The following is a 27,274-nucleotide window of genomic DNA, read 5'->3' on the forward strand; positions in this document are numbered from 1 at the left end:
TTTTTTTGTCCTTGTGATAGTTTACTGAGAATGATGATTTCCAGTTTCATCCATGTCCCTACAAAGGACAAGAACTCATCATTTTTTATGGCTGCATAGTATTTCATGGTGTATATGTGCCACATTTTCTTAATCCAGTCTATTGTTGTTGGACATTTGGGTTGGTTCCAAGTCTTTGCTATTGTGAATAGTGCCGCAATAAACATACGTGTGCACGTGTCTTTATAGCAGCATGATTTATAGTCCTTTGGGTATATACCCAGTAATGGGATGGCTGGGTCAAATGGTATTTCTAGTTCTAGATCCCTGAGGAATCGCCACACTGACTTCCACAATGGTTGAACTAGTTTACAGTCCCACCAACAGTGTAAAAGTGTTCCTATTTCTCCACATCCTCTCCAGCACCTGTTGTTTCCTGACTTTTTAATGATGGCCATTCTAACTGGTGTGAGATGGTATCTGATTGTGGTTTTGATTTGCATTTCTCTGATGGCCAGTGATGATGAGCATTTCTTCATGTGTTTTTTGGCTGCATAAATGTCTTCTTTTGAGAAGTGTCTGTTCATGTCCTTCGCCCACTTTTTGATGGGGTTTTTTTTTCTTCTAAATTTGTTTGAGTTCATTGTAGATTGTGGATATTAGCCCTTTGTCAGATGAGTAGGTTGTGAAAATTTTCTCCCATTTTGTAGGTTGCCTGTTCACTCTGATGGTATTTTCTTTTGCTGTGCAGAAGCTCTTTAGTTTAATTAGATCCCATTTGTCAACTTTGGCTTTTGTTGCCATTGCTTTTGGTGTTTCAGACATGAAGTCCTTGCCCATGCCAATGTCCTGAACTTATTGGCTCTCTCCAGAGACCCCAACAGGATTGACAATTTAGTCACACCCATCTTCCACTAAGTGGGAGGTTTAAAGAAGATGACGGCATCGTGGTGGTATGGTATGGAGAGTTACGCTGTTCATAATTATGATGTTGGCCATTTCTCTCTAAAACATAGCATAAGACTGTGTGGTTTAACAGTGATATAAAAACTGTTAGAGGGGCCTTCATCAGTTTCTTCATTATGGGGTATATTGGTCCATTTTCATGCTGCTATAAAGAACTGCCCAAGACTGAGACTGGGTAATTTGTAAAGGAGAGAAGTTTAATTGACTCATAGTTCAGGATGGCTTGGGAGGCCTCAGGAAACTTACAGTCATGGCTGAAGACAAAGGGGAAGCAAGGCACCTTCTTCACAAGGTGGCAGGAAGGAGAAGTGCCAAGAAAAGGGAGAAGAACCCCTTATAAAACCATCAGATCTTGTGAGAATTCACTATTGTGAGAGCAGCATGGGGCAAACCACCCCCATCATTCAATAACCTCCACTTAGTCTCTCCCTTGACATGTGGGGATTATGGGGATTGCAATTCAAGATGAGATTTGAGTGGGGACTACAAAGACTAACCATATCATGGGGTGATTATGTCTTGCTTTCAATTACCAAATACCATTTAAAACATTTCCCCAACGCTATGAAGACAGAAAGCACGTATAGATTCCTTCACTTACAGGTAGGCTGAGCCAACTGAAAACTGTAAAATTGACGAGATCCTAAAGTGAAAAGAAAAGCAACTGCTAGATAAATCAAAGTGTCTGCTAAGTCAAGGACAAGGCAGGGAAATACTCAGTGTTATCTGTTAGAGTCTGATATCTAGGACAGTGAGGAGGAGGAGGAGAAGGAGGAGGAACAGGAGGAGGAGGAGGAGGAGCAGGAGGCGGAGGAATACTTTCCTTCTCCCAAGGAAAACTTCCCCTGTCCTTCTCCTTTCATGGGGCTCAAGAACATCATGGTGTTCACCTGATAATGCAGGTGACTCTCTTTCCTAGAGAGTAGGAGTTCTGCCTGGGATCAAAGGTGGTTAGGCCTGCCCTAAACATCATAAGTGTATTAAAATTTACATTGGTATTCACAATAAGGAGGGGGTCATGATGGTAGTATTCGATTTGGATCTAGCCTCACGCATGCCAATTTTAGGCAAATGTGTGAAGCTTATGTATATGTGGCGATGCCATATTTTATTTCTAAATTCTTTTTTGCCTTTTTAACAGAAAATTCTTAATTCTGTCTTTCACAAATTCAAAAACTTACAACAACATAAAGTGCTTCCCCTCAGAGGGATATGGATATTTCAGCAGGAATTGAGGCCTTCAGGAGTCTTTGGGACAGTGGGTGGAGGAGGGTTTGAGGCAGGAGAGAAAGGTCCACATAGAGATTGCCGAAGAAGTCCCACCACACAGAGATAATTTCCTACCTTTCCAGGGGGCAGGAATCTAAGATGATGAGAAAAGTGGCTGAATTTCAAGTTTTCAAGTTTTCTTAGTAATGTTTGATAGAGTATGAGTTTGGCTGCACGCAACAGAAAACCCAAAATAACAGAGACATTGTAGGGGGTATACAAGCCAGTGCCTGTGATGGTGGGAGAGCAGTGCCCGCTGTTTGTCCATGCTGCTGTGGAGCTCTGTCCACCAGGCAGCAGCACTGTTGCCTGGTGGCTCTTCAGCATGATTGGCGTGTGGTCTTGGTAGCCTACTTACCCTGGTCCCTGGTTCCTGTCCTTTTTTTTTTTTTTTTTTTTTTTTTTTTGAGACAGAGTCTCACTCTGTTGCCCAGGCTGGAGTGGAGTGCAGTGGCATGATCTTGGCTCACTGCAAGCTCTGCCTCCTGGGTTCACATCATTCTCCTGCCTCAGCCTCCTGAGTAGCTGGGACCACAGGTGCTTGTCACCATGCCTGGCTAATTTTTTGATTTTTTTTTAGTAGTGATGGGGTTTCACCATGTTAGCCTGGATGGTCTCGATCTCCTGAACCTGTGATTCACCCGCCTCAGCCTCCCAAAGTTCTGGGATTACAGGCGTGAGCCACCACACCCATCCAGCTCCTGTCCTTTTTCTGGCCTGGTTCTTTGGCCTTTCTGGTGATTCTGTGAATTTCCTTTCAATAAAAGTCTTCTCTTTTTAGCTATTCACAGATCATGATCAGCCAGAGGTGACTTCTGTTGCTTGCAGCTTGGAATCCTAGATGTTTCTGGTGGCACTGAAGAGCCTCTGCAGAAGCTGTATACCATTTGCCATGTACAAAGGGAAATGAAATAATAACGCCAACCATTTGTGGAGCACATTCTGTGTAAGGCACTTTACGTGGATTGTCTCTTAATCTTCAGAAACCCTTGAGTAGATACTGTGATTATCATCATCTACATTTGATACATGGAAAGCTGTATTTTGAACCCAGAAATTCTGTCTCTAGAGCTTCTTCTCATAACAACCATGACAGAAGATCTGTCCAAATCTCTAATTTCCTTCAAAGCTATGTCAACTGTCAAACTCCCAGCACAAAATGCTATTCTTTACCAAGTTTGCCTTGAGTACCCAGCAATCTTTTCCTTACTTTTTATTTTACCTCTGGCCCACGCTTTCAAGCCCTCATTTTCATGTCACCCTGAAGTTATTTCAGATCTCTTTATATCTTCCTCTTCTAACTCTAGTGTGAGCTCCTTGAGTGTTCTAATCCTGGCAGTACCACTCAGGAGAAAGTGGTCACAGGCCAGATACTTTGAGAATATAAATGACCTTATCACATTGCTGTGGGTACAGGTGGTCTTTAAAAATGCTGTGTTTAATACCTGGTTCACAAGGACACTGGCCAATTAGAATAGTCGATGGCTATACCTACCTGGGATGCCTGTCCCGTGCAAATGGACTGAATATTCACTTTGGTTGTGAAAAAGTAATAGATGTAAAAAGTCTTTGTAAGTTGTACAGCATGACAAACATTCTAGGCATTATTACCTTCTCTCTCTGTCTCAGCTGCCACAAAGCCTAGCATATTCTTATGTACTTGGTAGGTACTTAATAAACCTCTGAATTAATGGATGAGTGAGTGGATAATCAGCGTGGTCCATTTCCCCGACCTCCCAACGTGAACGTTAAAACCAGTAATTCCCTATTTTGGTTGAATAATGAGAACCTGGGTCATCTCTTTGATTATTTGGTGGGAAAAGGTTGAACTTATCAAACAATTCTCCCACCGTACTTAACTTTGATTCACATATTTGATTGAACACTAAGTGATGTATCATATTACACCTTCAGAGAGATGGAGACCAGGGCCTTGCAATCCAACCAAGGAGGTTGCTGTGGCCAGTCTGGTCTCAGCTTTCCTGGGCTGCCTGGCTCAGGTGAGGTGATAGGTCTCCTCTTCTGTGCAGCCTTAAGAGTGGCCTGGCTACTAAAGGGCTCTGTGTGGCAAATCTCTATGGAAAGCAGCAGCTCCCCAGAGCACCCAGTGAATCAGCCTCAACTGCCCCAGAGCCTGCCTACCTGCCTGGTACTTAGATCCTGTTGCTGAACACTCTTTTCATCCTTCTGTTCCGTCTTCCGTTGCTTCCACACCGACAGCTGCAGAAACACATGGAGGTTGCTTGGCAGCTGCTATACACAGATGCTGGGCTCTGTAATGCACTTTTTTCCCCCTCTGCCACTGCTTCTGAGTGTTTCTCTGGCTGCCTGGATGCCTTCGTTACTGCCTGTTGGGGGAGTGTGCTCCGAGGTGCTAGTGGGGTGTGAAACCTCGGGGGATTGATTGGTGCTGCTGAGCAGGCAGGATGGCTAGGTACTTAAGATCAACTTTGCCTTTTCCACACTCGACATCAGGTTTTAACTGTTCTGCCTGCCTGAGAATCATTTCAAGCTGTCTAGGAGGAAAATAATGTTGAGGTGTCTTTTTCTCTCCAGCTCTGAAGCTCCAGACTTCCTCCACGCCCTGGTCAGTTTCCTGGTTGCCTTCTTGCAGTAATCTGTTTTAACTGGCCTCTTTGCCTCTTTTCTTCTTCTTTCCATTTACCCCTTTTCTTCTTCTTTCCATAGTGCTTTACTTCTTTTCTTCTTCTTTCTGTAGTGCTCCCAGACTGATTTCCTGTAATCAAATCTTACTACATCTCCTCTTTTCTTGGAATCCTCCTAGCTTGCAAAATAAAATTTGTACTTCTTAGTGTGAATTAAAGGTCCTTCATGACTCAGCTCTGCTCACCACCCCAGCCTCATCTTTCATTCAGCCACGTCTGTTTTGACTGGAATATAACCAACTGTTTCTTAACTGGGTCTTGCCTTTGTGTTCATTTGGTCAGCCCAAGAATTCTTTTCTTCCTCTTCTTGTCTATTCACCTGGTTCGCTCTGTCTGAGCTACAGAGGTTTCTAGGTATTCTCTTCTACTTTGACCTTATCCTCAATGGGCCAAACTGTAGAAGTTGCCTACAAAGCCATCTCCCTATGGAGACAATTATTTGAGCAAAGCTGCTGGTTAAACAACCTACTGTGTTCCAGGCACTGAGATGCAGACATGAGTAAGAGACAGTGCCAGTCCTCAAGGAGTTAATAGATCACTGGACAGATGGATCACAAAGCACACAAATACATTCGAAAATGAAACGAGTTCTATGACAAAGTTAAGTACAAGATGTTGCAGGAATCAGAGGCCCTCCTGTGTGATCCCGCAGCCTCCTGAACTTCCTTCTATTAGCTCCTTGATACATTCGCTGTGTGTTTCAGTTTGTCTTTCCAAGAGTCTCTGAGTTTCTTGAAGCAGGTATTGTATCTTTTGTTTTCTTCATGAGCTTGGCACGGTGGCTCATGCCTGTAATCCCAGTGACTCAGGAGACTGAGGAAGGAGGATCACTTGAGGCCAGGAGATCGAGGCTACACTGAACCAGGATCACACCACTGCACTCCAGCCTGGGTGATAGAGTGAGATCCTCTCTCTAAAAACAAAAACAAACAAAAAATGAATTTGTATCCTTCATGCCCACCCAGTGCCCGGCACAGAGTAGAGGTCAAAAAACACTTGTCAGCAATGGCACTTGAATGACTGTGTCCACGTGGAGATGTCCGTGCAAGAGGCTCTCCACCTCTCCACTTTGCACCACCACGTGTCTGTCCAAGTGAGTGGCAACCCCAAGGAAGCATCCTGGAATCCTCTTGGGTTGAAGGGCACAGTACAGAGCATGAGGAATTAAGGGGCCTGCAGGTTTTAGAAATGTTCTACTTTGTTTTACAACATGAAAATCTAGCTTTCGATAAGGTATTCAGGTCTGGAGATTGGGAACCATGATCCCTCTACTTGTTCCTCATCTTTCCCCTCTTTCTTGAGAAACCCTCTCCTCTGCTTTTCTTTTCTTTTGCTTCTGGCCAAAGCATCCACTAAAGAAAACGGCATGCTATTTAAAAGTAATATCTATATACATTTTAAAGAAAGTAATTTTTACATCTGCACTGGAGAGAGATTAGAAATCTCTGGCAAGCAAGAAGAAAAAACAAAACCTTGAGTAATCTTACTACCTAGAGCTGCCCAAATCACTGCTGAAGATGTAATGGTGTCTATCCTTCCAGAATTTTCTCTACATATATTTATTAATAAAGTGTTTGAATGAAGATTCTGGATTCAGGTTGCTGAGTTTGAATTCTGGCTTTGCCGCTTACTAGCTGGGTGACCTGGGTCATAATGCTTAACCTCTCTGTGCCTCAGCTTCCTCATAGCTCTGCAGAGTTCACAGAAAGACTTAGAGCATGGCTGTTGTGAGAATGAGATACTATACCATGCATTTACAACAGTGTCTGCTGCATAGTAAGCAAGAATTTATTTAATTAACAAATATTTCTTGATTCCCTATTTTATGCCAGGGACTTTTCAAGATAGCATTTAACACCCAGAAGATCCACTGCTGTCATGCAGCTTTTATTCTGGTTTAACAACTAAACATGTGAACTATTTTTGCTACTACAAAACGCATTGTATTATATATTGTGTGGAACCTGCTTTACTCATTTAAAACATCTTGCTATGTATTATGACATTTTCTCTGTGTCATGAAACCTTACATTATTACTACAAATGGTGAGATAGTATTTCATTGAATGAGTATTATACTTTATTTAATAACCTACTTTTGCTACACATTTAGGTAGTCTCCAATTTTTCAGTGTTTTAAAGACGAGTCTGATGAAAATCCTTATACACACATCTTTGTTCATTTACCTGGATATTCCACCCAGACATGACTTTAGAAGTGGAATTGCAGATTAGACGAAATGCACACGGCTAGGGCTTTTGGTAGAAATGGTCTCCTGCGAAGGTTATGCAGCAAACTGCAATCCCACTCACTTTGTAAGAGATCTGAACTCCCATCTGAACCAATAAGGAACTATTTCATTATTTCTAATTTTTGAAAATTAGGGCAAAAATGGTATCATATCATTTTTATTTGCTTTCCTTTAACTTTCAGTGAGTCTGGATTTAAAATATCTATACATTTCATTGGCTATTTGTGTTTCTTATTTTCTGAGTTGACTATTCATATCCTTTGAAGCTTCAGTCCTGACTTTGATAAGATGATGTTGGATATTGCTTGAGATTGAATAGCCTTTCTCTGTGAAAGACCTAGACCTGGGTTAAACTTTGTGAGGTAATGGTTTCAAGGGACATGTGCCCAACCTTCTCTGCTATGTATTTGCATTTTCCACTAAAAACGTCTAACATGTTATAAATTTGACTTTTCTGCACTTCGGCAGTGACATGGTTTAAATACTAATGAACACTTTTCATACGACATCCCAGTGGGAGCAGTGGCCACTTTTGCACAGGCTGAAAGATGTTAAATGCTATCTAGTATGTGTAATGGATATGTGATTTGCTGCATGCCTGTATTTTCCTGTATGGTAGATGTTGGCATAGCTGAGGGCACGTGTCCATATCTTGAGTTGAGGTCAGGAAACAGTGTATGTATTTTTGGGTCTCTGAGAAATTACACAAGTTCTTCTGTATTTCAGAGTGCTGAATCTATCTCCCAAGGGACAGTTAGTTCAAAACTTGCTTCTTTGAGGAAGACTACCTTGGTTACCCCCCAATCCTTAGATTACTTTCCTAACTCTGAACTTCCTGAGCACATGTATTTCACATTTAAATTTGCTAATGCGTTGCTAAACATGTCCTCAATGTAACTCGTGCATATAGTTTTTCTCACAAGACAGGAAACATATTTCTTCTTCCTTTGCCTATGACCTTCTTTAAGTTGGATTTGGGGCTTTATCACATCCCCTCAAAACAGACTCAACCCATAAAGTATTAACAAATGATGCAGAGCTGACTATGATTTCACGGGGAGATGGAGGAGAAAGCTACATGAGACCACATGTACCAAGACCACAAAGACCAAAATTTTCACCTTCTCTCCTTAAAGGTCCTCTTTAGCCATGGACCTCTGGGTCTCTTTCTGCTTCTCTTTCTCTCTGAACTCTTCCCCAAGTATTCGCTGAATACCTCCTTCTTTCTGTTACAAAGAAATTCAGCTCTCCTCTGAATTTTCCAGTTAAAGGCAACAGCTGATACTAATGCCCAGGAAAGCCAGCATCTTTTTCAACAAAAGTGAATTTCTTTCTATTGGGGAAGGTACTGCAAAGAGAAGGAGGGTCTCCTCCAAGTCGTTCTGCCAAGCTATTTCACAAGGATTGGTTTTGTCCCTTAAACCAATTTGATGACAAGGACCATGACTTACATTTGTTTTGTGTCTCATCTCAGCTGCCTTTTCTTCCCTTGCTTCCTCCTGGGCTGAGCACAAAGCAGGTTCTCAACAGACACTGGCCAACTGGTCAGGATTCTCCTGTCTGTTTCCATCACTTTTGCATGGCAGTTGGTTCTTAGGAGACCCATGAATCCATGGACAAACAAATGATGGAGCCTTAGTATACATCTATGTTTTAAGACCACATGTGTTTTCATTTCCTCCTTTAAAGGCCCTTGATTGTAGGAACCATCCAGCAAGCATAACACCTCTGCCTGTGTCTTAATCAGATGCATCCTGTACCTCCTGGGCTGAAACTCATGCCCCTGCCCACTCTCTTGTGACAGGGTGTATGGAAGAGCTCAGAGAGTCCTTGCCTGCTTCTGCTGTGTCCATATTCCAGTCCCTTCCTGATAATTCACTAGCCTTCTGGACCCTAGAGTCTTGTTCCATAAACCCGTGATGCTCACCCTGAGGCTGTGCCAGGCCCTACTTCCAGCCTGTCTGGCTCTGGGGGTTACACCTGTTCCCAAGCCTTGCCTGCCTCTTGCCTATCCAGTGCTCTTCCCTCTCCAGGCATCCAATCCTTACCTCTTCTGCCCAGACCTGCCCTGCTGAGGCCCCTGCCTGGCAGGACATGGCGCCTCTGATGACCAAAAATAGAAGTTGTATAAAAGAACGGTGGGACCCAAATAAAGTTTGAAGCAGGAAATATAATGATCCTCCAAAAATATGATTCTGGTGCTTCCACAGGAGCCCTGTCCCTGCTTCAAAGCATGTGAACTATCTTTATTTTGCATTCAAACTATCTTTTGGGGCCAGGTTTCCTTCATAACAGCTTATTGCAAAACGGATCTGAAACCCTAGGGAGTTTATCTGTAGTTAGGTTTCTTTTTCTTTCCAGTAACTGTGGGTCGGAGGTATTCCAGCCATTATTAACTAAAGGACTACTCTGTTTTATGACATCTAATCAGGTGGATGTCCCACTGGGAGGACAGATTGTGCTCTTTTTTTTCCCTCTGGACTGAGGAGATAAAGAGATAAAACTCATACGTTGTTTTATTTTTTTAAAAATCAACAGCCTATCCCCCTGTGAGATCTTCACGTGAGCCTGTTATGCATGGGAGCCTGGTTTTAGTGGGGGAGACCTAAGGGCTTGTGGCTATGGTGTTTTGTCCTCTGAATGGCTGGGCTTGCTCTGGTCTACAAAAGTTTCTATTCAGGATCATCTTGGATCCTGGTGGCTTGGACGAAAATGGCAAACTCTTAATATGTCTATAGACCTGGGCTGTCCCCGGATGTCTCCACTTGGCTGAGAAACCAAGTTCACCCTCAGTTTGGAGACGGAAAAGGTCCCAGTGCTGCAAATACTGAGCAAATAGCTTCTCAGAGCTTCCATTTCCAGCTACATACAGTGTGCCTAATAATGCCTGCCTTGAGAATTTCCCAGGGACCTGATGAGCTCCCAGGCAAGGGTAGGTATGAAACACTCAGCTCTATTCAAAGGCAGTGTTGATGGGGCCTTGGTTATGATGCAACTCAAGCACCCTAGCTTCCCTATAACTAGAGTTATAGTAACTCTAGTATCCCCACCTTTATGAAAACCCTTCTTAAAGCTACCATACATGTGCTTTCACACCTGCTGCCTCTCTGCCAGTGTATTGAAGTAGGATTCCCTGTTATTTGTGCTGAAACTTCTTCAAATCAGGAGATGTCCCCTGGGCTCAGGGCTTTGGGAACAAATCAGGAGATGTCCCCTGGGCTCAGGGCTTTGGGATTTGTGAACAGATCTGTTTTCACTCCGTCTGTACTTTTCATGATTGTGTAAGTTTCCCTCATCTTCCATCAGGGTTTGCTTATGCAGTGTGAGTAGGTTTTAGTTCTTCAGGCTGTGCACACACACAAGGTCCCTCCAAGGGATGATGATCATTTTAGAGTCTTTCCAACTCTATGATCATTTTAGAGTCTTTTTTAACTCTATGATCATTTTAGAGTCTGTCTGAATCGCTGTCAGACCTTTGGCGTTTCCACATGTGCTTCAGCAGCTAACTGTCTTGTATTCCATAAGTGTAGGTTCTCAGAGGACAGGAAACACCTTCTTGGTAATGTCTTAGCCCAGGGCCTGCCACAAAGCTATGGTTTGAAAGGCATTTAGAAAATGATTTTTTGTGAATTTATGGCTAAGGACTTTTAGGCAAATCAGTCCGTTTCCCTGGCTCTGGCTTATCAAGTCTCAGTGCTCAAGAAGCCTGTAGGAAGAGACCCCAGTGCTACCCAGGTTTTTGGTAGAGATTAGGAGATAGATTTCGAAGTGAGATTTGAGAGTCTTAAAAGGGAACCCTACCTACAAGCACCTTTTCTACAAGGCCACAAACTTCCTTTACTGAAGGTGTATCTCTTGTTTGAATGTAGGGACCATCGGGTTTAGTGGATAAACACACAGGCTCTGTGGCTGGGCTGCCCGGTTTTAATCTTGGCTCTGCCTTTTGCTACATATTGACTTCACCTCTGTGCCTTATTTTTCCTGCCTGTAAAATAGGGATAATAATAGTTCCTACCTACAAGGTTATTATGAGGATGAAATGAATTAATATTTCTTTTTTTTTTTTTTTGAGATGGATTCTTGCTCTGTCACCCAGGCTGGAGTGCAGTGGCGCGCTGCAACCTCCAACTCCCAGGTTCAAGCAGAAATGAATTAATATTTCTAAAGTGTTAGGAGATGACTGGAAGAGAGTCAGTGCTGAATAAACAAACAAATGTTCCCAGGAGGGGAAGAGATAGGATTAACACAGGAAAATACCAATATGTGAATAAACGTCTCCTCCCACCTCATGCAGGAGACAGCAAATAACAGGAGCTCTGGGTAGCACAAAGCAGTCAAGAACAGCCTTTCCAGCCTAAGGGTGGAATTTACCTTTTCAGAAATAAGTGATAAAAACAGCAAAAATTATTAGCACATATAGAACATCTACCCTAGGCTGGACCCTGAAGTAAGGATCCTTTGTTACCTAGTTCAATCCTTACAGCAATCTTAAAAGAAAGGTGCTGTTTTCTTCCTATGGATGAGAACACAGAGAGAAGGAGAGTTGCGGAGACTCTTAACTTGCCCAACACTGTTGGGTCAGCAAGGAAGAGCACCAGGAGTCAAAGCCTGCGCTCTTCATCAACAGATCCTCTGTGTTTTCATCTATGTATCCATCAGGGCAACTTCTGATCTTGATTTCATTTCTCCAGTGAGTGTCCTCACTAGGATGCTGAAGTTTCTATTATCAGTTAGTCACTTGGCTTCTGGAAAGAGCACTGAATGAGGTGGCAGAAGACCCACCTTCTGGTCTAGCTGACACTTACTCCACCAGCTTGGACAAGCTCTTACCTCTGTGGGGCTACAGAATAGGAACTACTAATGCCTGCCCTGGCCATCTCAGGCAATGTGGTGTGGCTCAAACGATATCATTCAATTTAAATAGATCAAAGGAGTGTTCACTGTAGACTCAATACTATGCAAGCTGTGTTTACATGCATCTTTCATTGTAAAACTACTTAGGAAACACTTTAAAATGCACGATATTTTTCCTATGAGATTGGCAATGCGAACTAGTTTTTCCTAGGGCCCAATTGCTCCTAGGCAAGCTAAATATTCAGGCCTCAGAGCCGGGAGACCAAACCCTGTATTTCAGAGAGTGAGCCTCACTCTTGAGACCTCCCTGGCTTTCAGCCTGCCACTTCCAACTATTACATGAATAATAGGTATGTTTAGAGCTGCTTCAGAAAGAAGATGTCAGCAAAGACGGAGGAATCCATCGGAAGCCCCACCATGAAGATCTCTGCCAAGTTGGGGTCTTCATGGAGCATAGGGACTTCTATCCCTGTGCCCATCCACTCAGGCAATTTTCAACATGTATTTGTGATGTCGGGAAGTTGGGTTGGCTGTGTCCTTCACTGAGAAGAAAGATATCAAGACAGAAAAGAAGGATCTGAAAGGTAAGGGGATGATAAACAATAAATCCAGGATTCATATTCAGATAGGATGAACAATGGTAGCAGCACTGGTCAGTCCTAGCCAGTATCCATTCTGATTTATTAGTGCCCATGTGGGAGGCTTATTGAAAATACTGACACTCACCTTGGATAAAGCTTGGCTGTTTTTTGGGCTTGTGGAAGGTCTCCCTGATTCTGTGCTCTGTCAGGTGCCAACTCTTTTCCCATCTGTCTCCTAGGAATACAGTAGTTGCACAGCAAATAACGTGGTCTCGGAGTTGGGATCCTCTGCAGGACACACTAGCGCCAACACACAATAGCTAAAGTGTCCATTCCCCTGACATCCAGAAGGATGGGAAGGTTTGCTTTCATTCCCCAAACTCTGAGAACATGACCAGATCTTTAATTCTTCAGCGACCACCCTGTGCTGATGCTTAGAAGGTGCTCAGTAAGCATCCAGTGAATGAATGACTGCATTTATCAGAAAGCATCCAGGCAGCGCCAGTTTAGATGAGGTGTTGGGTTACTCAACCTGCAGAATGAATGAGGAAGACTAAGTTACAGCTCTCAGGGAATTCCCAGCTTATGGTGAACAATCCCTATGTGACCAGTGTGAAGGACACACAGATACCCGCATTTTATTTGTTTAAACATTTAACTTTAAAATGAGAGGTTATTGTGGAGTCAAATGAAAGAACCAAGGGATCTTGAGAATGAATAAAGATTTTTTTTGGAAGTAAAGTCCCGGGAGAGGCAAATTCCTTTGGAAACAGCCCAACATGTGGCATTTCTCATCCCTTCCTTTTTCAAAGGCTGGTTTTGTTGGGTTTTTAACTGAGAGCCTCAGGATGGAGGAGAAGCTATCTTCTCAGCACAGAGTTTTCTCCCCCCTTTCCAAAGGGAAGGCAGATTTGGGAAACTGGCACTGCCCCTGCCCAGATGGCAGCCAGCAGCTGGCTCTGGCAAGGGGAAGTTCTCACTCTCGGCTGCTGGCTGCCCGGCCCCTCCCGTTTCCCCAGCAATGCCGGCCGGGCCATTGGAAAGGAGAGTGTGTGAGAGCTTGGCCATGCCAGCAGTGCGTCGCCACCCTGACCTGGCTGCTCTGGCTCTGGCACCTAGGCCTGCAGCAGGGAGCAGGACACACGGGCCCAGCAACTCCAGCCAGCAGCTCCAGCCCTGCTTCCTGCCTCAGCTGCTGGCTTGGCCCTGTGCTCAACTGCACAATGGCTTCTGACATCCCCGGGGCTGCAGCGGGAGGAACAAAGGGTAGTGGGGATCTCAGGGAGAGTGGGCTGGCCACACAAGCATAGGCAGATTTGGGGAATGGGCCCCCAGATGATCTGGCTGGCCCATGGCTACCACCTTCCCATACCAGACACCTCTCTGCCTTTCAAGTCACCCTATGTGTCCTCATTTTCTCTACCCAAGGTGCATTTTATTTCCTTCCTTCTTCCCTCCCTCTCCTCTCCCTCCCTCCCTCCCCTCCTTCTTTCCTTCCTTCTTTCCTTCCTTCCTCCTTCCTTCCTTCTTTCCTTCCTTCTTGTCCTTCCTTCCTCTCCCCTTCCCTACCTTTCTCCGTCCCTCCCTCCTTTTCATTTTTCCCTTCTTTCTACCTTTCCTTTTTCCCCTCTCTCTCTTCCTACCTTTCCTACTTCCTTTTCTTTCTCTCCTCTCACAATGTCTTTCCCCTATGTTTTTGCTTTCCTCCTCCTTCTTTATTTTATTCTTCAAACATTTATGACTGTACATTATGTACCAGATCCTCAACAGGTTCTGGGAGAACAAATATCATAATGTTTGGCCCTGCCACCGAGGAGCTCACAACCCATTGAGGACATCTGCGCATTGGGATGAGTCTATGACAATTAATGACAATAGACTGTGTTAAGTACAGCACTGTAAAAGCACACAAATGACTAATAATGCAGAAGAAAGAGCCATTAATTTCCACCTGACCCATTTTGGGGAAATGGAGTTGAGGAGCTGCCATTTTTAAAATTTAGTTGCTCATTCTTGCTTCTCATGCTTCTGAGAAAAAGGTTTAATGTCGCTAGGTCTGGTTGGAAATAATGAAAGGTTTGCTTTTGTTTCAGCTCTTGCTTATGACTCAGGTCCTGAAGTTTGAGTAGGTAGTTAGACTATCTGGGAATGGGGCCTGCTCTGAGTTTCTGAGTGGCTTTAAACTCAGATACCTCAGTAAATATTTGTAACAAAAAGAGTCTTGCTGTATAACTTTTTAACATGATGCTCTTCGGCTGGGTTATTTGTATTGAAATAAGTATTGGGGCTTTTAGTGAAATGTGCTTGCTTTCTTCAATGATAATTAATGTTTGCTCTGAAATACGGTCAGCCCTCCATATCCATGGGTTCTACATCTGTGGATTCAACCATTTTGCAGGTCAAAAATATTCAGGAAAAAATATATGATTGGTGTCTGTACTGTACATCATTGTATTAGGTATTGTAAGTAGGTACAAGAGGATGTTCATAGGTTGTATACAAACACCACACCATTTTATATCAGAGACTTGAGTGTCCTTGAATTTTGATATTTGTAGGGGATGTTGGAACCAGTACTCCACCGACACTGGGGAATGACTATAATCTTTGTGTATCTTTCTCTTTCTTTTCTTTTTTTTTTGAAACGGAGTCTCGCTGTCGCCCAGGCTGGAGTGCAGTGGCGCGATCTCCACTCACTGCAGGCTCCGCCCCCCCGGGTTCACGCCATTCTCCTGCCTCAGCCTCCCGCGTAGCTGGGACTACAGGTGCCCGCCACCTCGCCCGGCTAATTTTTTTTTTTTTTGTATGTTTAGTAGAGAAGGGGTTTCACCATGTCAGCCAGGATGGTCTCGATCTCCTGACCTCGTGATCCGCCCGCCTCAGCCTCCCAAAGTGCTGGGATTACAGGCGTGAGCCACCGTGCCCAGCCTATCTTTCTCTTTCCTCAGTTGGAAAATCATACTAAGAAAAAAAATATATCACCACTTAATTACCCCCAGCATTTTTTGGCATATGCAGGGTGGTTATGGTGGTTTGCAGGACCAGTTGAGTCTCCCAACGTCGCTGGTACCCAGGGGATGCAGGCTGTAACTCTCGTCGTGGTACTACATCTTGAAAGCACAGGTGTCCTGTCCTGGAACTTTAGGAAGTAGTGCAGATGCTTCGTTGTCATTAGCATGACCCATGGTAACATAATTATTATGTACAGTTAAAGGCGAAGGGTAATATTTAAGAATATCAAATAATCCTTTTCACAGTTGGAGGCAAGCAGAGTAGTCTGGAAAAGGTTCCTTGACCACTCTGTGTGTGTGAGTTAATGAGGAGGTCAGGAATCCAATGTCATCTGAGGCAGTTGGTGACATAGCAGAACATGAGTGCAGACTGCACCCCAGTTCAGGCTAGTTTTCTTGCAAAGGAAATGAAGTTTGTCCATATGAAATGTAAATACAATGTATTATTATGATCACTTATGTGAAAACTTATGTTCGCATATAAACCTATACACAAATGATAATCCCAGCTTTTATCATAACAGCATTTGTTTTTGTTTGTTGTGGTTTGTTTTGGTTTTGGGTTGTGTTGTCTTAATTTTTTTTCAAATTTTAAAACAAACAATTCACTTTTTGGGGGGGTGTACAGAACTGAGGGTTTTGACAAATGCACAGCTGTGGATCTACCACACAGCCATGATAAAGCGCAGCTCCATCACCATCCCCAGGCCCCCGCCCAGCCCCAGCTCCTGCCTTCCAAATTTCCTGGGTCATGCTTTGATATTCAGCCCTCTTCCTTACTCCCAAGGCCTGGTAGGTACTGATCTATTCTTTGGATCTTTTCTAGAGTGCTATGTAGATGGAACTATACAACACCTAGCCTTTCAGACATGGTTTCTTTCACTTGGCAGATGTGTTGAGGTTCATCCTTTAGCTGTTGCATGCATCAGGAGTTTGCTCCTGTTTATTGCTGGGTGGTGTAGGTGTGTGATTTATTTATCCATTCTTGGACTCACTAAAGGACTTTTGGTTTGGGGTTGTTATGAGAAAAACTGAGATGAACATTTGTAGGTTTTTATATAAAACTAAGTTTTTATTTCTCTTAGGTAAATATCTAGGAGTGAGATTACTGGGTCATGTAATACATGTGTTTTTAACTTTATGAGAATCTGCCAAAATGTGCCATTTTGTGTTTCTGCCAGCAATATGTGAGCATTCCAGTTGCTCCTCATGCTGGTACTTGGTATGGTTAAATTAAAAAAAAATTGGCCATTCAAGTAGGTCTGTAGTGGCATTGCACTGTGTTTTAATTTGTATTTTCTTAATAACTAGTGATTTTGAACATTTTTTATGTGCTTATTTACTGTCTATATATCTTCTATTGTAAAGTGTCTATTCAAATCTTTTGCCCATTTCTTTGAATTGGGGGCTTTGTTTTCTAATTATTGCTTTTTAAAAGTGTTTCTTGTTTGTTTTTTGTTTTGTTTTTTTGTTTTTGAGACGGCATCTTGCTCTGTTGGCCAGGCTGGAGTGCAGTGGCATGATCTCGGCTAACGACAACCTCTGCCTCCCAGGTTCAAGCGATTCTCCTGCCTCAGCCTCCTGAGTAGCTGGGACTACAGGCATGCACCACCCATGCCCGGCTAATTTTTGTATTTTTAGTAGAGATGGGGTTTCACTATGTTTGCCAGGCTGTCAAACTGCTGACATTGTGATCCGCCCGCGTCGGCCTCCCAAAGTGCTGGGATTACAAACATGAGCCACCGCACCCGGCAAAAGTGATATAAGTCCTTTTTAGATACAAGATTTGCAAATGTCTTCTTCCAGTCCGTGATTTGCTTCGCCGTTCTCCTAATAGTGTCTTTTGCAGAACAAAGATATAAAAGTAAATTAGATAAAGCCCCATGTATCCATTTTTTTTTTCCTTTTTTGGACAGTGTTTTTGCTGTTGCATCAAATAACTCTTTGCCTAACTTAATGTTTCAAAGATTTTCTCCTAGAAATTTTGTAATTTACATTTACGTTTAGGTATATGATCCATTGTTAGTAAATTTTTATAGATAGTATGTGCTATGATTCTTTCTTTTCTTTTTGTTTTGTCTTTTGGCATATTGGCATTCAGTTGTTCCACTACCATTTGTTGAAAAAGCCTATCCCTTCTCTATTAAATTGCCTTTGCACTTTTGCCAAAATATAAATAATTATATTTGTGTGGGTCTATTGCTGGATTCTTTGAGAGGGATATTTCTATGTCTAACATCTTATCTCACATACTCTCTGTCTCTCAAAATAAATGCTTTCCTACTGGATAAATGGCACCCTATGTATGAACTAGAGTACTTTAGTACTTGGCTAGGCAGAAGAGAAGCAGCTTTGGCAAACCCAGATTAGAATGATTTTTGCCATTGATTTTGCAGTGTGACTTTTGTGTTTAGGACTTTTTGATCCTGTAGAAATGCAGGTGAGGCTCAAGTGTCATAAAGATTAATGAGGGCCATGGCTGGAAGAGGACCTGGGACTTACATCATCAGCACCCAGATATTGGTATGATTTCTTCTGGCTCATTTTACAGTGAAAATATTTGGAAGGGGGAGAGCAGTGGTGAAGATACCTATGAGAATAAACATGTTGTTAGATTATCAGCACTTTAGGAGGTCTGTCTTCTTTCATTAAAAAAAGCAGCTCTTCCCATTGCCCCTACAGTAAATAGGCAGTAAGCAGGTCTCAGCATCTCTTGTTTACTTTCTGCTGCATCAGGTCAAATACACAAATTACACAAGAAATGTACTTAATGCCTGAGTCCCCATGACATTCCTTTGGCTCTCTTTTACCAATAGAATTATTCTTTTACAATTTTGGAATGAAAAGCATGCAAAATAGTGTCTTCATATTGCTTCAATGCTTTCCACCCATGCCACTCATTTCTAATTTTTCATGGCCTTAAACTACCATCTGCTGGAAGGGTGGGAAGGACACTCACAAGATCATTGTGTCCTTCCCTCCAGCCTCAGGCCTGGCTGCACTGGGGCCACACAAGTCAGAAGCGTTTTTATCTTATTCTGAAAGGTTTCCAGAGCTTAGTTCCCAACTTTGGAGGTTGCATCTTTTGGGTGGGCCCAGCTCTTTCTCCCAGGAATACATTCCCTATTGATGCACGAGCGCCCTGCATTCATACCAAGAACTTGGAGGTTTGATCATGGTAATAATTTTGTGTCTCATTGGGTACAGTGTTTACTGTGCAGATGATGGGTGCACCAAAATCTCAGATATCACCACTAAATAATTTATCCATGTAACCAAGCACCACCTGTTCCCCCAAAACTCATTGAAATTTTAAAAAAGGTTAATTCCAAGGGGAGAGAGAAGAGTAGATGAAGAGATTGGTTAAAGAATAAAACATTATAGCAAGACAGGAGGGATAAGTTCTGGTGTGCTATAGCACTGTAGGATGATTATTGTTAACAATAATACACAGTTTCAAATAGCTAGAATAGTAACCAATGTTCCCAACACAGAGAAATGGCAAACATTTGAGGCGATGGATATGCTAATTACCCTGATCTGATCACTATACTTTATATGCACCAAAATATTACTATGTACTCCATGAACACGTACAATTCTTATTTGTCAGCTTAAAAAAATAAAATGAAAAGAATGTTGTAAAAAAAATAAAAGTCTAAGAAAGTAAAAAAGAAATAATAATTTTTTGTCTTTGGCCAACTTTGCTTTTTTTCCTTTATAAATCATTCAAATATCTGAAGTCCAAATACTAATACTAAGGACAGTTTGTGATTAACCTTTCTCTGCTCCAAGAAGTAGCCAGCATCAGGATTCTTCCTTCTAAAATAGCTTAACCAGTTTTTAATACACCAGAAAGACTTTTGCTCACAGCCTTCTGGTCATTTATTTTCCTTAATAGCCTTTTATGAGGGACCTTATCAAAAGCTTGCAAGGAAATCCAAATAAATTATGTTCCTTGGTTCACCTTTACCTACTATTTCATTAACTTTTTCAAAAACAATATGACATAGTTTTCAACATAATTAAAGGGGTTGGGAAAAAGGGAACTTTAACTACCGCTTGACAGTTCCTGTGGTTGCTTAGGAGAGCTGGGTCACTGTTCATATTCTGCCTCCGCTTAAGGACACTAATTCATTTCTCAGGCTGTCTGGCGAGGTCAGCCACTAGTTCAAGGTGGAAATGACAAGTTTTTAGGCTTTCAAGTGTGCAGCACTCAGCTCTCCAGAGAGCACGAAGGAAGGAAACTGCAAGTTTATCCAGGTCTGACCCAGAGGAAGAGGAAATGATGGGAAGAACCAAGACAAGGGCAGAGGGTGGTGTCTCTTTGGAGGGGGAGTTATTCTGAAAGAGTCTCAGACACTCTCAAGTAACTCTTTATTATTTTTTTATGAGAAAAGGAGGGACTGATAACAGAACTTGGGAAAACGTTTAGTGTTCCACAGTGGGTATGCAAGGCCAGAATGCAAGGGTGAGTAGAGGCTGGCTAGAACAACAAGGAAAGGGTTGGGAACTCAAATCAGCTCACACAGCTAGTGGTAGCAGTATTAAAAAATCATCATCATCATCATAACAATAGCAGCTGTATTTGTTGAGTGCCTCCTTTGTGCAAGTATGTGCTAGGCATGGGCACATGCCCATCTCATTGAAGCTTAATAACCAGGGATGGGAGATATCATTATCCTTATTTATAAATGAGAAAAATAAGGCACAGAGAGTTTAAAGAACCTGGTGAAGTTCACACAATTAATAAATTATCAGGTTTGGGATGCGATCTTCTCTTTTGAATTCTGAAGTACATGGATTTTCATGATGCTAGTTAGTCAATTCTTAGCACATTCCATAGCAAAACTGGCCCATAAGTCAAATATTTAAGTAGATGTTCTAAACATTCTAAATATTAATTACCAGTTTTCATAAGTATTATTACGCAATGGTTTTTAAAAAGGCAGATCATATTTAATTTATATTAATGACGCACAAAGGCATTTCAGGCTTGCAATTCTTAAAACATCTTTATGAATCTCCATTTCACTGGCTTGAGAAATTGAAAGTGCTTGTTTACAAAAGATTCTGGCTGACAAAATGCTAGTAAAATTGGCTTTTAATGCAGAAAGGAACTAGTAAGGAAAAGCAGAAAACTTCCATTTCTTTCTGGCTTCCTTCTTGGTTTCCACTGGCTCAATGCCTATTTTTCCTTATGTCCTAAGAAACGGGCCATTTTTAGTCTTTTCCATGACTTCAGAAAGCCCACCATAATTGTCCTGTCACGTGCTTCCTGCTCCATAGGATGTGATGCCCGAATGTTGGAAAGCATTTGTTTTTAAAGTATCTTTTAAAGACTTGCATCCTCTCCCCAGGTGCGCCTGCAAGCTGCTAAGTTCCAAGTGACCATGACACCTTACATTCTGGTCTGTCCATGGCTCTGGTGAAACACTCAGTATCTAAAGGGAGCAGGTAAGCACCTGAAGGCACCTCTGCCAGGCTAAGTGGCCCAGCTAGTGGGCTCCCAGCTCCTGATTTGTCCAGACAATGACCATTCAGACCAGAAGCCTGAGAAGCTGAGGAACCAGAAAAGCAACTTGGGCTTTTTGTCAATGAATGAATGTACTAATTGGAAAGAATGCAAATATTACAGACTGAGAGAAAAAGAAATCTCCTTCAGGGAAGGAGGTGGATGTACCCTCATGGTGGTCGGGGCAGGGGACCTTGGGTTTGCTTGTTACCTCCAAGTCCTTGCTGGTCTTTGCAAGGTCTCTGAGTCTTGCTGCAGGATGGGTTTGGTCTGTTGCCTGGGTCCCTGGTGTCGCAGAGGAGTGGCTCCTTTATTGTGTCTTTTTAAAGAGTTTGCCCTTAGTCCTGCCCATGGTCCTGGCCATTTGCCTCTGGAGGTAGAGTCCTTACACTCTGTAGCCAACTTGTTCTAATCCCAGGCTTCCACATGTCCTCCTGCCTGTTAGTACCATTGTATCATGCCACAGGAATATTTGTGAGCTTCTGGTTCCATGTGTACCAAGTACAGACAGACCTTGGGAAGCCAGAAACTCTATTTCATGGCACTTAGGCAACTACCTGAGCCAGATGAACTTACCTGGCCATAGTACCATATAACTGATTGTTGGATAATTCACAGTGGGTCCCTCGAAACCTGTCAGTGTTTCCATTTTGTCTCATTTGTTAAATGGGAAATATTTTACTTGCATTAAATCCCTCATGAGTAATTTTAAAGTAGGTTGAACCTGTGTTTTTAATATAAAAATGTTATTTTTGAAGCATCTAGTTGGTGACTGAGAAAAGAAAGATAAGAAAGATAATCTTTTCTCGGTTTATTCAGTCGTCAATGAGGAGTCAAGTAAATGAATGACCTATTGTAATATAACATAGATAGCCATAAAAATCACCAATCCCATTTCCTATTCCAGAGCACACAGGAAGACTTCGTTTTCTCCTTCTGCAGTTTTGTTGAGGCCATGTGACAGGGTTCCAGTCAAAAAAATTAGGACAGAGGGATATAAGCCACTTCTAGTCATGTCCCTTAAAATCACCTTAAAGAATATTTCAGTTTTTGCTTCCTCTTCCACAGTCAGCTAAGAGGCCATTGGTTTAAGACTCTAGCCTTAGCAGATGGAAGGAGTTTGGGTTCCTGAGTCACTGCTTGGAAGAGAGCCTCCAAGGAGAACTTCTAGACTTGCATTGGATAGCTACATAAGGAAGAAATAAACCTGTATGTGAAATCACCAAGATTGCTGTTACAGCAACTGGTATTTATTGCCGTAATATAGAAATCGGTACCAGAAGTGGGATATTGACATAACCAAACCATATTCCTTAACCTTTACACAATCCTAAGTATTTATCATTGGTTTAGTAATACAGAATCTGGCAGGAAGGAAACTAATACCAGAAAATGGAAAGATGGGAATTAATGTTATATAGTGATAAATCCAACTATTGCCTGCTATTAATTAGAAGTTAGTCCATGTGCCTGGTATATACCTTTAGGGGAAATGGTTAGCAAACAGAATTTTAATAGTGGTATTGGCTAATGTTGGAATATCTCTTTTGTGTATTACAAGAAAGTTACAAGGAAGAGATGACTCAGGAAATAATTATTGAGTTTGCAAGCAGAAATAGAGTAGAATACAGAGTCAAGAAATTTGGCCTTGTAGGGTTGGAAAAAATAAATTTATTTGAGACTCAAACAGTAAGATAGGGCACCAAAAATGACTGTAAGTGATAAATATCTAGCAAAAGTTCTCAACTGAATGAGGTCATTTGAGGTGAAAATCAGATAAGTCGAGTGGTCTTCTCACCTATTGTTTCTTATAGCCTCAATGTAATTTGGTAATTATGTTGGGGAAAAAAAGGCATGGAGGTGAAGAGACAAAGAAAAAAAGGTAAATTTGATAACAGTGTTTAGAAAGTAACTCTAGGTTTAGTTACTGGCACTTGGGACTGACTAGAAGCAAATAGGTGTACATCATCTAAGATTTTGATAATTATATTACGATGAAACCAGGAGCCTGGACTTAAAAGGCCTTTGCTTTGTCCAGGCTTAAAATAACTTTTGAGTTCCCAACACATTGCAGACCAAGCAAATGTCAGGCTTCTAGAACTGTACTGCTCTGAAGGAAAATGAGTTCCCCTGAGCCTACTTCACATGTGGCTAAGGAGAAGAACAGATACAGAAGTCCTTCTCAGAGTGAAGTCCACACATCTCCACCCCATCCAGAATATCTGAGCTTCATCATGTTGGCACAGAAAGGTTTCAGCATTGCCAAGGACCATGATGCGTCTTGTCTCTTATTTCCCATTTCATATAGGGTTATTTATTGCAGTTTTCCTGTCATTTTTTCCACCATTATATATGGTTTACGATGGTGCAGATGTGGAATATAGATAACTAATCTTTTACATATGTAGGTCACTTTACTGAGAGGTGCCGTGTCAGACTGATGAATAAGAAAGACGGTGCCTCATCCAGATATCCTGGACATTGATCTGGAGGTGGTGACTGAATGGGACTTAGGGTGTCTCCCTTGGCATGGGGTGAGTGTGTTCTGTGAGAGGAAGAGTGAAATGAACATTTGGTGTTCAGAAGGGCAACCTATGGCAAGTAACTTTCAGCATTCACCATTTTTGAGTCTTTCCTTGGGCATGTCGGAAGATTACATCTTCCAGGCAACCCTGCAGTTAGATGGGCCAATGGAATGTGAGAAGAAGCAATGACTGTCACTTGTAGAACAAGCATTTTAAACTTGGTGTGTCTTCTCTATAAGTTCTCCCATCTGAACAGCTGGAGGCAAAGGATTCCAAGATGGGAAAGCCACACAATGGAAGGATCCCAGATTTCGGAGCTGTCACTTGGAGGAGGGGCACCCAGTGAAGGTGTCTATCTAACCCACACCATCTCTTCATGAGTAAGAAATAGCCTTGTATCGAAGTATAATACTTTGGAAGTTGTATTTGATAGTGACCTGCATTGATTTCCATGACTAATATACTGTTCTAAACTAAAGTCTGGTTCTAAAAGCTGGGAAAGCTCTTTCTCTTGGAAGGAGTGAAATTGTCCCCCTACCCCATCATCACCATCACCATCATCATCATCACATTTTGTTCAAAAAACTTTTCGAGTTTCTATAAATGTGTCATGCACCATGGCAGATCTTAGGATAAAAAAAGGAAGAAGACATTATTTCTGGCCTTGTCTATAATCTGGAGAGAAACTTTTCTAAACAAATAATGAAATAATTATTTCCTAAGTGTGACACCATTGACGTATGACACAACTAGCTGTTTGGAAGTCGGGGGTGGGCAGTGATAGGTAAAGGCCTTGCAGAAGAGGTAACATATGTATCAGCTTCTAAAGGATGAAGAGGGATTTTCTAGGCAAACAGGGCAAATGGAAGCCTTCCTAAGTAAAGGAAGAAATGTGTGCAAAGGCATATAGGTATGAAAATCACGAAAGTGAAATTGATTTCTACAATTGGAGATAAGAAACGTATTTATTACTCTCATAATTATTATCAACTTCATCATCCCATCAACATTATTTATTAATTTCCATGCAGCGTGGCCATATGGATTTGATCCCCATCCTTCAGAGGTGCTCAGCCCAAGGGAACACGGGTAGCAGATTAAGCACTGACTAGGTGAGTTAAGCTCTATAATTTACTGGCTGTAATATAAGCCAAATCACTTGACTTGTCTTTATTTCTTGAGTACTGTTGTACTGAAGAGATAACTCATATTTATTATTTCTGATCCATAGAATTGTTGTGCAAATTCAGTAAGTAAAACACGTGAAACCTGGTTTGAAAAAAAAATAACATAATGTATATGTTTATGTTTTTATGGTAATGAAGGAGGGTTAGGGCAGTAGGACAAGAGTCATAGAAACTTGCGTGCTATCACACAAAAGGGACATGTACTTCTTTCTGGTGGTAGTTTACTGGTATCCTCAAACAAATCATACCTGTGGGCTGGGGTACACCTGGTGAGCGAACCATTCTCAGGGGCTAGGGGCATGCTGATGTAGTGAAGCCCATGGGGAAGGCTGGGCCAGGTGGGATATTTACTCGGTGTGCCTGAAGGTGGTACAGCCAGAGCAGGGGTCAGGATCAGAGATTAAGAGGAAAACATTCTAGTCAGAGAGTGGCTTGTTTTTGGCAGGGTTGAGGGGGGAGTGAGTGAGTAAAGCTGTAAAAGGTAAATAAATCCCAGCTCTGAAGCCAAAAAGATAAAAAGCCAGGATGTAAAACATAAGTGAGATAGGACAAGTGGTTCAGAATTCAGGCTTCAAAGAGTCAAATCACCGAAGGGCCACCTTTCATTGTGTTCCCTTCTTCATGGCCTGGGTGTATGGCAGGGTAGCACATTTTTACATGTGAGTGATCTAGGCTGTGACAAAGAGGTATGGACCTCAGTCCCTCAGTCCTTTTTTTTTTTTTTCTTTTTTGAGACGAAGTCTCACTCTGTCACCTAGGCTGGAGTGCAGTGGCATGATCTTGGCTCACTGCAACTGCTAACTCCCAGGCTCAAGTGATTCTCATGCCTCAGCTTCCCTAGTAGCTGGGATTACAGGCACCTGCCACCATGCCTGGCTAATTTTTGTATTTTTAGTAGAGTCGGGGTTTCACTATGTTGGCCAGGCTGGTCTCTAACTCCTGTCCTCAGGTGATCTGCCCACCTTGTCCTCCCAAAGTGCTGGGATTACAGGCATAAGCCACTGCACCCAGCCTCAGTCCTTAAACTGAACATTATTGTCCTGGTCTTGAGACTTGAGAGCTCCAGGTGAAATAAAGATTTGGAATTTCCTACCATCTACCTTCCTCTCCATTTCTAGGTATTTGACACATTTCAAAGCTTCATCATAGCAGTGACTCTTGATCTATCAGTGGCACCTGAGGAGACCATGAATTAGGCATGGAAATGTCATTGGCCCCCAATAATTGGAAATAAGACCCTAAAATACCCCATTTTGTCTTAGTGATCCATCATGGAGCTGTTATCCATGCATCTCCTAAAACCTGCTTAAGCCTATTTAGATGGTCATAATACATAAACTTGCAAGGACACAGGCCTTCATAGTCAACTGCTTTGTAAAATAGTACTTTCACATCTTTGAGATCCTAAATCTACCTCATTAAAGAGTGAATGCTCCTAGTATTTTGAGATCTGATAAACCATTTCATTTTCATCTATTGAGATCGTAAAGATTCTGACTGAGGTGTAGAGCGTTATCTTTGTAACCTAAGCCTATACGACATTACTTAACTGAAAGTTACTGGTGATGCATCTGAGAAGCTCAGACTCAACAAAACTCCTCCTAGAAACTTGGATGACATTGCAGCCCATCCAACCCATCAGTAAATCCTTGGAGCTTTAGCTTTCTGCTCTTGCCCTCCCCCATATTTACAGTGCCCTCTCTTTTGGGAGAAGGATGGTGGAATTACTTTGGATTTGAATTAATGGTATAAAGAGCTACCTTCTCATCTGAGTAATGCTGATTCATCTCCATCTCTGGTCATTTGCTACCTATTAGAAATATCCTGGCAGCCTGCATCTCATTACCATTGCAGCAGGGCCAGCTCCCAAGAATAACCTTCTAAGGAGGATGAAATGCACACTGGTGGCTTCTAATACCAGGGCATTCACATTCATATTTTTAGCAGCATATATCAGAGTTAGCCCAACCTTTAGTGTACTGTATGTACTTTTAATAATCTCCATAAAAGCCTGATTTCCAATCCCTAGGCTCAAGCTGACAGTGTAAATAAAATCACCCAAATCCACAGGGTAAGAGAAATGAAAATGACATGGATTAAAATTTGGTCAAACCTCTTTCTTTTTAAAAATTCTGCTTCCCTTCCAATTGGATCACGACCCTCTGTGTGCTCAGCTTAAGACCAGACGGTATGCTTTCACTTTTATTCCTCTCTGCAGCAGGCTTACAGTATTTAGTGAGAGTCTGTAAAGAATGTGTGCTGGGTAGAGAGTTAATACCATAATCCCCCATCGTTGGGGTCAAATGCTGAATAGAGCAAAAGAATTAGAAAACATGTTACATACAATGGCAGGAAAAAATGCATCAGCACGCTGTTCTGTGAACACTAGCATTCATCACCCACAAGTAATGGCCATGAGGTAATAGAGTGTATAAAGAGATGTGTACTTGAAATGTAATGTGTGCACAG

At 42.1% G+C, this 27,274-nt stretch overlaps 1 long non-coding RNA gene across 1 annotated transcript in view; it reads left to right on the forward strand.

Annotated features, from left to right (window-relative positions):
* LOC105739749 overlaps nt 1-27,274 on the forward strand; it is a 180,986-nt gene that overhangs the window by 73,865 nt on the left and 79,847 nt on the right. The window contains exons 3-4 of the long non-coding RNA XR_001115706.2: nt 23,875-23,998; nt 24,650-24,730. This is a non-coding gene — a long non-coding RNA (uncharacterized LOC105739749). The remainder of the gene's footprint in view (nt 1-23,874; nt 23,999-24,649; nt 24,731-27,274) is intronic.

Source organism: Nomascus leucogenys, chromosome 5 (assembly GCF_006542625.1).
Source record: "Nomascus leucogenys isolate Asia chromosome 5, Asia_NLE_v1, whole genome shotgun sequence".
In the NCBI taxonomy this organism is placed as follows: domain Eukaryota; kingdom Metazoa; phylum Chordata; class Mammalia; order Primates; family Hylobatidae; genus Nomascus; species Nomascus leucogenys.